Consider the following 12,889-nt stretch of genomic DNA (forward strand, 5'->3'; position numbering starts at 1 on the left):
CGACTTGGCACTGGTGCCTACTTGGGTCTGAAAGCCATCCTGCATATGGTAGATTTGCAGGAGCCAGCCGGCCACTGCAAGCCTTAGGAGCCCAGACACAAACCTAGGCAGTTTTCCCTGGCAAACTAAACTCACCTGCCCCTCTTCTGGATAGCAGATTGCAGGAGCCACTTGGTACTATCAAACCAGCCTGTCTTTGCACTGGTGCCACCTTGGGTCTGAGAAGCATCCTGCGCATCGTGGATTTTCAGGAACCAGCCGGCCACTCCCAGCTATAGGCCCCCAAACACAAACATCGGCCCTTTTACCTGGCACACAAAACTCACCTGCCCTCTTCTGGATGGCAGATTGCAGGAGGCCCTTGGCAATATTAAACCAGCCTGACTTGGCACTGGTGCTACCTTGGGTCTGGGAACCATTCTGCGTATCGTAGATTTTCAGGAACCTGCAGGACACTGCAGGCAATTGTTCCCCAGAGAATACCTTGGCCCGTTTCCCTGGCAAACCAAACTCACCTTTCCCACTTCTGGATGGCAGATTGCAGGAGCCACTCGGTACTATCAAACCAGTCCGACTTTGCACTGGTGCCACCTTGGGTCTGGGAATTATCCTGCGCATCATGGATTTTCAGGAGCCAGCCGGCCACTCCCAGCCACTGGCCTCCAAACACAAACCACGGCCCTTTTCTCTGGCAAACAAAACTGAGATTCCCCGCTTCTGGATGGCAGATTGCAGGAGCCACTTGGTACTATCAAACCAGCCCGACTTGGCACTGGTGCCACCATGGGTCTGGGAACCATCCTGCCTATCGTACATTTTCAGGAGCTCGCCGGTCACTCGCTGCCACAGGCTGCAAAAGATAAACCTCGGCCCGTTTCCCTGGCAAACAGAACTCACCTGCCCCACTTGTGGATGGCAGATTGCACGAGCCACTTGGGACTATCAAACCAGCCTGGCTTGGCACTGGTGCCACCATGGGTCTGGGAACCACCCTGCGTATCACGGATTTTCATGAGCCGGCCAGCCACTCCAGGCAATAGGCCCCAAACAAAAACCACGGCCCTTTTCCCTGGCAAACAAAACTCAGCTTCCCCCTTACTGGATGGCAGATTGCAGGAGCCACTTGGTGACGGTTTCTCGGCTGTTTAGGTGGCCTGGAAAGGCCCAGGGTGGCCTTGGACAGTCCGGCGCTTCAAAGGACGAGAAGAGACTTCTGATCTTTTCTCGGTCTCGGTGTTTATTAATTGTTTATCTAAAAGATTTTCTTTCGGCCCAACAGAGGTCTGCACAGCAAGCCAGCCATGAGCACACTGCGAGCCCCTGGGGCGGTCACTTATCTTTATACCCGAAGTTACGTATACAATATTTATAATTTTTCCCCAATACCTTCTACCCTTATTAACTGGTGCACTTCAAGTAGTAACCAATCCCAAAGTGCCACCATCACCACAGAAGATGGAGGCCAAGAAGAAGAAGAAGAAGGACAGGACACGCCCCAATTCCTCCATCTTACTTCTTTAGACCCCCCTGTAAAGTAATCCTAAACCCTGTGTTTTACACTCTAATTAACTTATCACTTCACCATTCACCCAGTGAAATCCCCCCATCCTCATACAGGTTTCGTCTCCTGTGTAGGATCAAAGTCCTGCCACCAGACACTTCTGGCAACATTCCAGGATTTCCGAGCCCCCCAAGGGTGGTCCCAGCCACTCTGCACCTCCGTCCTGAGGTGCTGAGATCCCACAACTTGGTATTATCAAACCAGCCCAACTTGGCAGTGGTGCCACGTTGGGTCTGGGAACCACCCTGCATATAATAGATTTTCAGGAACCAGCCGGACACTCCCAGCCATCGGACCTAAGACACAAACCACGGCCCGTTTCCCGGGCAAGCAAAACTCAGCTGCCCCTCTTCTGGATGGCAGATTGCAGCAGCCACTTGGTACTATCAAACCAGCCCGACTTGGCACTGGTGCCTACTTGGGTCTGAAAGCCATCCTGCATATGGTAGATTTGCAGGAGCCAGCCGGCCACTGCAAGCCTTAGGAGCCCAGACACAAACCTAGGCAGTTTTCCCTGGCAAACTAAACTCACCTGCCCCTCTTCTGGATAGCAGATTGCAGGAGCCACTTGGTACTATCAAACCAGCCTGTCTTTGCACTGGTGCCACCTTGGGTCTGAGAAGCATCCTGCGCATCGTGGATTTTCAGGAACCAGCCGGCCACTCCCAGCTATAGGCCCCCAAACACAAACATCGGCCCTTTTACCTGGCACACAAAACTCACCTGCCCTCTTCTGGATGGCAGATTGCAGGAGGCCCTTGGCAATATTAAACCAGCCTGACTTGGCACTGGTGCTACCTTGGGTCTGGGAACCATTCTGCGTATCGTAGATTTTCAGGAACCTGCAGGACACTGCAGGCAATTGTTCCCCAGAGAATACCTTGGCCCGTTTCCCTGGCAAACCAAACTCACCTTTCCCACTTCTGGATGGCAGATTGCAGGAGCCACTCGGTACTATCAAACCAGTCCGACTTTGCACTGGTGCCACCTTGGGTCTGGGAATTATCCTGCGCATCATGGATTTTCAGGAGCCAGCCGGCCACTCCCAGCCACTGGCCTCCAAACACAAACCACGGCCCTTTTCTCTGGCAAACAAAACTGAGATTCCCCGCTTCTGGATGGCAGATTGCAGGAGCCACTTGGTACTATCAAACCAGCCCGACTTGGCACTGGTGCCACCATGGGTCTGGGAACCATCCTGCCTATCGTACATTTTCAGGAGCTCGCCGGTCACTCGCTGCCACAGGCTGCAAAAGATAAACCTCGGCCCGTTTCCCTGGCAAACAGAACTCACCTGCCCCACTTGTGGATGGCAGATTGCACGAGCCACTTGGGACTATCAAACCAGCCTGGCTTGGCACTGGTGCCACCATGGGTCTGGGAACCACCCTGCGTATCACGGATTTTCATGAGCCGGCCAGCCACTCCAGGCAATAGGCCCCAAACAAAAACCACGGCCCTTTTCCCTGGCAAACAAAACTCAGCTTCCCCCTTACTGGATGGCAGATTGCAGGAGCCACTTGGTGACGGTTTCTCGGCTGTTTAGGTGGCCTGGAAAGGCCCAGGGTGGCCTTGGACAGTCCGGCGCTTCAAAGGACGAGAAGAGACTTCTGATCTTTTCTCGGTCTCGGTGTTTATTAATTGTTTATCTAAAAGATTTTCTTTCGGCCCAACAGAGGTCTGCACAGCAAGCCAGCCATGAGCACACTGCGAGCCCCTGGGGCGATCACTTATCTTTATACCCGAAGTTACGTATACAATATTTATAATTTTTCCCCAATACCTTCTACCCTTATTAACTGGTGCACTTCAAGTAGTAACCAATCCCAAAGTGCCACCATCACCACAGAAGATGGAGGCCAAGAAGAAGAAGAAGAAGGACAGGACACGCCCCAATTCCTCCATCTTACTTCTTTAGACCCCCCTGTAAAGTAATCCTAAACCCTGTGTTTTACACTCTAATTAACTTATCACTTCACCATTCACCCAGTGAAATCCCCCCATCCTCATACAGGTTTCGTCTCCTGTGTAGGATCAAAGTCCTGCCACCAGACACTTCTGGCAACATTCCAGGATTTCCGAGCCCCCCAAGGGTGGTCCCAGCCACTCTGCACCTCCGTCCTGAGGTGCTGAGATCCCACAACTTGGTATTATCAAACCAGCCCAACTTGGCAGTGGTGCCACGTTGGGTCTGGGAAGCATCCTACGAAGCGTGGATTTTCAGGAACCAGCCGGCCACTCCCAGCCATAGTACCCCAGAAACAAACCTCGACCCGTTTCCCTGGCAAACAAAAATCAGCTGCCTCGCTTCTGGATAACAGATTGCAGGAGCCACTTGGTACTATCAAACCAGCCCGACTTTGCACTTTTGCCACCATTGGTCTGGGAAACATCCTGCGTATCGTGGATTTTCAGGAGCTAGCCGGTCACTCCCTGCCACAGGCCGCAAAAAAAAAACCTCGGCCCTAATCCCTGGCAAACAGAACTCACCTGCCCCACTAGTGGATGGCAGATTACACGAGCCATTTGGGACTATCAAACCAGCCTGACTTGGCAGTGTTGCCACCATGGGTCTGGGAAAGACCCTGCGTATCGTGGATTTTCAGGAGCTAGCCGGTCAATCCCTGACACAGGCTGCCAAAAAAACCTCGGCCCTTTACCCTGGGAAACAAAATTCACCTGCCCCGCTTCTGGATGGCAGATTGCAGGAGCCACTTGGTACTATCAAACCAGCCCGACTTGGCACTGGTGCCACCTTGGGTCTCGGAGTCATCCTGCATATAATAGATTTTAAAGAGCCAGCAGGCCACTCTCAGACAAATGCCCCGAAAGAAAAACCACGGCCTTTTTCCCTGGCAAACAAAACTCAGCTGCCCCGCTTCTGAATGGCAGATTGCAGGACCCACTTGTTACTATCAAACCAGTCAAACTTGGCAGTGTTGCCACCATGGGTCTGGGAACCATGCTGCGTAAAACGGATTTTCAGGAGCCAGCCGGCCACTCCCAGCCACAGGCCCCCAAACACAAACCACGGCCCTTTTCTCTGGAAAACAAAACTCAGCTGCCCCGCTTCTGGATTGCAGATTGCAGGAGCCACTTGGTACTATCAAACCAGCCCGACTTGGCACTGGTGCCACCTTGGGCTTGGGAACCACCCTGCATATCATGGATTTTCAGGAGCCAGCCGGCCACTCTCAGCCACAATCCCTGGAATCCAAACTTCGACACTTCTCCTTTGCAAAAAGAAATCACCTGCCCCGCTCCTGGTTGGCACATTGCAGAAGAAACATGGTACTATCAAACCAGCCCGACGTGGCACTGGTTCCACTTTGGGTCGTGCAAACATCCTGCGAATCGTGGATTTTAAGGTGCCAGCCAGCCACTCCCTGTCACAAGCCCCCAAACAAAAACAACAGCCCTTTTCCTTGGCAAACAAAACTCAGCTGCCCCGCTTCTGCATGGCAGATTGCAGGAGGCACTTGACACTGTCAAACCAGCCCAACTTGGCAGTGGTGCCACCTTGGGTCTGGGAACCATCCTGGGTAAAGTGAATTTTCAGGAGCCAACCAGCCACTCCCAGCCACAGGCCCACAAACACAATCCATGGCCCTTTTCTCAGGCAAACAAAACTTCGCTGCCCTGCTTCTGGATGTCAGAATGATGGAGCCACTTCTTACTATCAAACCAGCCCGACTTGGCATTGGCGCCACCTTGGGACTGGGAACCATCCTGCCTGTCGTAGATTTTCAGGAGCCAGCCACCCACTGCCGGCCATAGGAACCTAGACACATACCTCGGCCCATTTCCCTGGCAAACAAAACTCACCCCTCCCCACTTCTGGATGGAAGATTGTAGGAGCCACTTGGTACAGAAAAACGAGCCCGACTTGGCACTGGTGCAAACTTGGGTTTGGGAACCATCCTGCCTATCGTATATTTTCAGGAACCAGCGGACACTGCAGGCAATTGGCCCCCAGAGAAAAACATCGGACCTTTTCCCTGGTAAACAAAACTCAGCTGCCCGGCTTCTGGATGGAAGATTGCAGGAGCCATATGGTACTATCAAACCAGCCCGAAATGGCACTGGTGCCACTCTGGGTCTGGGAACCATCCTGCCTATCGTAGATGTTCAGGATCCAGCCGGTCACTCCTGGCCATAGGCCCCCAGACACAAACCTAGGCCTGTTTCCCTGGCAAACAAAACTCAGCTGCCCCACTAGTGGATGGCAGATTGCAGGAGCCACTTGGAACTGTCAAACCAGCCCGACTTGGCACTGGTGCCTCCTTGTGTCTGGGAACCATCCTGTGTGTCGTAGATTTTCAAGAACCAGACGGACACTGCAGGCCATAGGCCCCCGACACAAACCTCGGCCCATTTCCCTGGCAAACAAAACTCAGCTGCCCCACTTGTGGATGGCAGATTGCATGAGCTACTTGGGACTGTCAAACCAACCCGACTTTGCAGTGTTGCCACCATCTGTCTGGGAAACATCCTGCCTATGGTGGATTTTCAGGAGCAAACCGGTCACTCCCTGACACAGGCTACCAAAAAAAAACTCGGCCCTTTTCCCTGGGAAACAAAAGTCACCTGCCCCGCTTCTAAATTGCAGATTGCTGGAGCCATTTTGAACTGCCAAATAGACCTCACTTGGCAGTGTTGCCGCTTTGGGTCTCGGAGCCATCCTGCATGTAAATGATTTTAAAGAGCCAGTGGGCCTCTCCCAGCCATAGGCCCAGAAAGAAAAACCATGGCCCTTTCAGCTTGCAATCAAAACTCAGCTGCCCCACTTGTGGATGGCAGATTGCACTAGCCACTTGGGACTATCAAACCAGCCCGACTTGGTAGTGCTGCGAACTTAGGACTGGGAACCATCCTGCCTGTCATAGATTTTCAGGAGCCAGGCACCCACTGCCTGCCATAGGACCCCAGACACATACCTCGGCCCGTTTCCCTGGAAAAAAATACTCACCCCTCCCCGCTTCTGGATGGCAGATTGTAGGAGCCACTTGGTACGGAAAAACGAGGCCGACTTGGCACTGGTGCCACCTTGGGACTGGGAAGTATCCTGCGTATCATGGATTTTCAGGAGCCTGCCGGCCACTCCCAGCCATCGGCCCCCAAACACAAACCACGGCCCTTTTCTCTGGCAAAGGAAACTCACATTCCCTGCTTCAGGATTGCAGATTGCAGGACCACTTGATACTATCAAACCAGCCAGACTTTGCATTGGTGCCACACTGAGTCTGGGAAAACTCCCGCGTATCGAGGATTTTCAGGAGCCAGACGGCCACTCCAGGCCATAGGCCGCCAAACACAAACCTCCTCCCATTCCCTGGCAAACAAAACTCAGATGCCCCGCTTCTGGATGGCAGATTGCAAGAGCCACTTGGTACTATCAAACCAGCCCGACTTTGCAGTGTTGCCACCACGGGTCTGGGAAACATCCTGAGTATCGTGGATTTTTAGGAGCTAGCAGGTCACTCCCCGCCACAGGCCGCAAAAGATAAACTTGGGCCCGTTTCCCTGGCAAACAGAACTCACCTGCCCCACTTTTGGATGGCAGATTGCACTAGCCACTTGGGACTATCAAACCAGCCGGACTTGGTAGTGTTGCGAACTTAGGACTGGGAACCATCCTGCCTGTCGTAGATTTTCAGGAGCCAGGCACCCACTGCCTGCCATAGGACCCCAGACACATACCTCGGCCCGTTTCCCTGGAAAAAAAAACTCACCCCTCCCCGCTTCTGGACGGCAGATTGTAGGAGCCACTTGGTACGGAAAAACGAGGCCGACTTGGCACTGGTGCCACCTTGGGACTGGGAACCATCCTGCGTATCGTGGATAATCAGAAGCCTGCCGGGCACTCCCGGCCATAGGCCCCCATACAGAAACCACCGCCCTTTTCTCTGCCAAAAAAAACTCAGCTCCCGCGCTTCTGGATGGCAGATTGGAGGAGCCACTTGATACTATCAAACCAGCCTGACTTGGCACTGGTGCCACCTTGGGTCGGGGAACCATCCTGCCTATCATAAATTTTCAGGAGCCAGCAGGACACTGCCTGCCATAGGCCCCAGACACAAATCTCGGCCCGTTTTCCTGGCAAACAAAACTCACATGCCCAGTTTCTGGATGGCAGATTGCAGGAGCCAATTGGTACTATCAAACAAGCTTGAATTGGCACTGGTGCCAACTTGGAACTGGGAACCATCCTGCCTATCGTGGATTTTAAGGAGCCAGCCGGCCACTGCCAGCCACATGCCCCCAAACACAAACCACGGCCCTTTACTCTGGCAAACAAAACTCACCGGCCCCTCTTCTGGATGGCAGATTGCAGGAGCCACTTGGTACTATCAAACCAGCCCATCTTGGTACTCGTGCCACCTTGTGTCTGAGAACCATCCTGCGTATGGTAGATTTTCAGGAACCAGCCGGCCACTCCGGGCCATAGGCCCCCAGACACAAACCTCGGCCCGTTTCCCTGGCAAACAAAACTCAGCTGCCCCAATAGTGGATGGCAGATTGCAGGAGCCACTTGGAACTGTCAAACCAGCCCGACTTGGCAGTGGTGCCTCCTTGACTTTGGGAGCCATCCTGCCTATCGTAGATTTTCGTGAGCCAGCTGGACACTGCAGACCATAGGCCCCCAGACACAAACCACAGCCCGTTTATCTTGCAAAGAAAACTCACCTGCCCCGCTTTGGATGGCAGATTGCAGGCACCACTTGGCACGATGAAAGCAGCCCGACTTGGCAGCGGTGCCACCTTTGGTCTGGCAACCATCCTGCGTAACCTGGATTTTAAGGAGCCAGTCGGCCACTCCCAGTCACAGGCCCCCAAACACAAACCACGGGCCTTTTCCCTGGCAAACAAAACTCACCTGCCCCGCTTCTGGATGGTAGATTGCTGGAGCCACTTTGAACTGCCAAACCAGCCCGACATGGCACTGGTGCCAACATGGGTCTGCAAACCATACTGCATATCATGGATTTTCAGGAGGCATCCGGCCACTCCGAACCACAGTCCCCCAAACACAAATAACGACCCTTTTCTCTGTCAAACAAAACTCACCAGCCCCTCTTCTGGATGGCAGATTGCAGAAGCCACATGGTAATATCAAACCAGCCCGACTTGGCACTGGTAACACCTTGTGTCTGGGAACCATCCTGGGTAAAGTGAATTTTCAGGAGCCAGCAAGCCACTCCCATCAGCAGGCCCACAAACACAATCCACGGCCCTTTTCTCTGGCAAACAAAACTCACCTGCCCCGCTTGTGCATGGCAGATTGCAGGGGCCACTTTTGACAATCAAACCAGCCCGACTTGGCACTGGTGCCACATTGGGTCTGGGAACCATCCTGCGTATCATGGATTTTCAGGAGCTAGCTGGTCACTCCCTGCCAGAGGTCCCCAAAAACAAACCTCGACTATTTTCCCTGGAAAACAAAACTCAGGTAACCCTCTTCTGGATGGCAGATTGCAGAAGGCACTTGGTACTATCAAACCAGCCCGACTTGGCACTGGTGACACCTTGGGTCTGGGAACCATCCTGCATATCAAGGAGTTTCAGGAGCCAGCCGGCCACCCTTAGCCACAGTTTTTGAAACAAAAACCAGAGCTCTTATCCCTTGGAAACAAAACTAAGCTGCCCCGCTTCTGCATTGCAGATTGCCGGAAGCACTTGGTACTATCAAAAAAGCCTGACTCGGCACTGGTGCCACCTTGGGTCTGCGAAACCATCTTGCGTATCGTGGATTTTCAGGGGCCAGCCGACCACCCCCAGCCATAGGCCCCCAAACACAAACCACGACCCGTTTCCCTGGCAAACAAAACTCACCTGCCCCGCTTCTGAATGGCAGATTGCAGGAGCCACTTGGTACCATCAAACCAGCCCGACATGTCAGTGTTGCCACCATGGGTCTGGGAAACATCCTGCTTATCGTGGATTTTCAGGAGCTAGCCGGTCACTCCCTGCCACAGGCCGCAAAAAATAAACCTCGGCCCGTTTCCCTGGAAACTGAACTCACCTGCCCAACTTGTGGATGGCAGATTGCACGAGCCACTTGGGACTATCAAACCAGCCCGACTTGACACTGGTGCCACCCTGGGTCTGGGAAAAATCCCACGTATCACGGATTTTCAGGAGCCAGACGGCAACACCAGGCCATAGACCCTCAAACAAAAACCTCCTCTCGTTCCCTGGCAAACAAAACTCACCTGCCCCGCTTCTGGATGGCAGATTGCAGGAGCTACTTGGTACTATCGAACCAGCCTGACTTGGCACTGGTGCCACCTTGGGACTGGGAACCATCCTGCGTATCGTGGATTTTTAGGAACCAGCTGCCTTAAAAAGCCACAGGCCTCCGAACACTAACCAAAGCCCTTTTCTCTGGCAAACAAAACTTAGCTGTCCCGCTTCTGGATGGCAGATTGATGGAGCCACTTCTTACTATCAAACCAGCCCGACTTGGCATTGTTGCCACCTTGGGACTGGGAACCATCCTGCATATCGTGGATTTTCAGGAGCCAGCCGGCCACTCCGGGCCTTAGGAACCCAGACACAAACTTTGGCCCGTTTCCCTGGAAAACAAAACTCAGCTGCCCCGCTTCTGGATTGCAGATTGCAGGAGCCACTTATTATTATCAAACCAGTCTGTCTTGGCAGTTGTGCCAACTTGGGTTTGGGAACCATCCTGCGTATCGTGGATTTTCAGCGTCAAGCCTGCATCTCCTAGCCACAGGCCCTCAAACACAAACCACGGCCCTTTTCCCTTGCATACAAAACTCACTTGCCCCGCTTCTGGATGGCAGACTGCAGGACCACTTGGTACTAAAAAACCAGCCTGATTTGGCACTGGTGCCACCTTGGGTCTTGGAACCATCCTGCATATCGTGGATTTTCATGAGCCAGCTGGCCACTCCCAGCCACAGGCCCCCAAAGATAAACCACGGCACTTTTCTCTGGCAAACAAAACTCACCTTGCCTGCTTCTTGATGGCAGATTGCAGGAGCCACTAGGTACTATCAAACCAGCCCGACTTTGCAGTGTTGCCACATTGGGTCTGGGGACCATCGTGCCTTCTGTCGATTTTCATGAGCCAGCCGGCCACTACTAGCCACAGGCACCCAAACGAAAACGACGGCCCTTTATCTCTGACAAACAAAACTCAGCTGCCCCGCTTCTGCATGGCAGATTGCAGGAGGCACTTGGTAATATAAAACCAGCCCGATATGGCACTGGTGCCACCTCGGGTCTGGGAACCCTCCTGCGTGTAATGGATTTTCAGGAGCCAGCTGGCCACTGCCCGTCACAGCACCCAAAAAAAAACCACGGCGCTTTACCCTGGCAAACAAAACTCAGCTGTCCCGCTTCTGGATGGCAGGTTGCAGGAGCCACTTGTTACTATCAAATCAGTCAGACTTAGCACTGGTTCCACCTTGGGTCGGGAAACCATCCTGTGTATCGTGGATTTTAAGAGCCAGCCGGCCACTCCCGGCCATAGGCCTCCAGACTCAAACTTCGGCCCGTTTCTCTGGCAAAAAAAACTCACCTATCCCACTTCTGGATGGCATGTTTCAGGACCACTTGGTACTACAAGATGAGCCTGATTTGGCACTGGTGCCAACTTGGTTCTTGGAACCATCCTACGTATCGTGGATTTTCAGGGTCCAGCCGGCCACTCCCAGCCACTGGCTCCCAGACACAAACCACTGCCCTTTTCTCTGGCAAATAAAACTCAGCTGCCCCGCTTCTGCATGGCAGATTGCAGGCGCCACTTGGCACGATCAAAGCAGCCCGACTTGGCAGCGGTGCCACCTTTGGTCTGGCAACCATCCTGCGTAACCTGGATTTTAAGGAGCCAGTCGGCCACTCCCAGCCACAGGCCCCCAAACACGAACCACGGGCCTTTTCCCTGGCAAACAAAACTCACCTGCCCCGCTTCTGGATGGTAGATGGCACGAGCCACTTGGTACTACAGAACAAGTTCGATTTTGCACTGGTGCCACCTTGGGTGTGGGAAGCATCATGCGTATCGTGGATTTTCAGGAGCCAGCCGGCCACTCCAAGCCACAGGCCCTGGAAAATAAACCACGGCCCTTTTCCCTTGCAAACCAAACTCAGATGCCCCGCTTCTGGATGGCAGATTTCAGGAGCCACTTGGTACTATCAAACCAGCTCACCTTGGCACTGGTGCCACCTTGGGTCTTGGAACCATCCTGCCTATCGTAGATTTTCAGGAACCATAAGGACACTGCAGGCCATAAGCCCCAAGAGACAAACCATGGCCCAGTTCCCTGGCAAAAAAAACTCAGCTACCCTGCTTCTGGATGGCAGATTGCAGGAGCCACTTGGTACTATCAAACCAGCCCAACTTGGCACTGGTGCCACCTTGGGTCTTGGAACCATCCTGCCTATCGTAGATTTTCATGAGCCAGCCGGACACTGCAGACCATAGGCCCCCAGACAAAAACCTCGGCCTGTTTATCTGGCAAACAAAACTCACCTGCCCCGCTTCTGGATGGTAGATTGCAGGAGCCACTTGGCACGAGCCAACCAGCCGGACTTGGCCGCGGTGCCACCTTTGGTCTGGGAACCATCCTGCGTATCCTGGATTTTCAGGAGACAGCCGGCCACTCCAAGCCACAGGCCCCCAAACACAAACCACGGCGCTTTTCCCTGGCAAACAAAACATACCTGCCCGTGTTCTGGGTGGCAGATTTCAGGAGGCACTTGGTGATATCAAACCAGCCCGACTTGCCACTGGTGCTAACATGGGTCTGGGAACCATCCTGCGTATCGTAGATTTTCAGGAACCCGGGGACATTGGAGGCAATTGGCCCCCAGAGACAAACATCGGAACTTTTCCCTGATAAAAAAAACTCAGCATCCCCGCTACTTGATGGAAGATTGCAGGAGCCACTTGGTCCTATCGAACAAGCCTTTCTTGGTGCTGGTGCCACCTTGGGTCTGGGAACCATCCTGCATATCGTGGATTTTCAGGAGCCAGACGGCCACTCCAGGCCATCGGCGCCCAAACAAAAACCTCCTCCTGTTCCCTGGCAAACAAAACTCAGCTTCCCCGCTTCTGGATGGCAGATTGCAGGAGCCACATGGTACTAAAAAACCAGCCTCATTTGAAAGTGGTGCCAGCTTGGGTCTGGGTACCATCCTGCCTATCATAGATCTTTAGGAGCCAGACGCCCACTCCAGGCAATAGGGCCCAAACAAAAACCACGGCCCTTTTCCCTGGCGAACAAAACTCAGCGGCCCAGCTTCTGGATGGCATATTGCAGGAGACAATTGGTACTGTCAAAGCAGATTGATTTGGCA

The sequence above is a fragment of the Melospiza melodia genome, chromosome W, assembly GCF_035770615.1.
Source record: "Melospiza melodia melodia isolate bMelMel2 chromosome W, bMelMel2.pri, whole genome shotgun sequence".
Taxonomy (NCBI): Eukaryota; Metazoa; Chordata; class Aves; order Passeriformes; family Passerellidae; genus Melospiza; species Melospiza melodia.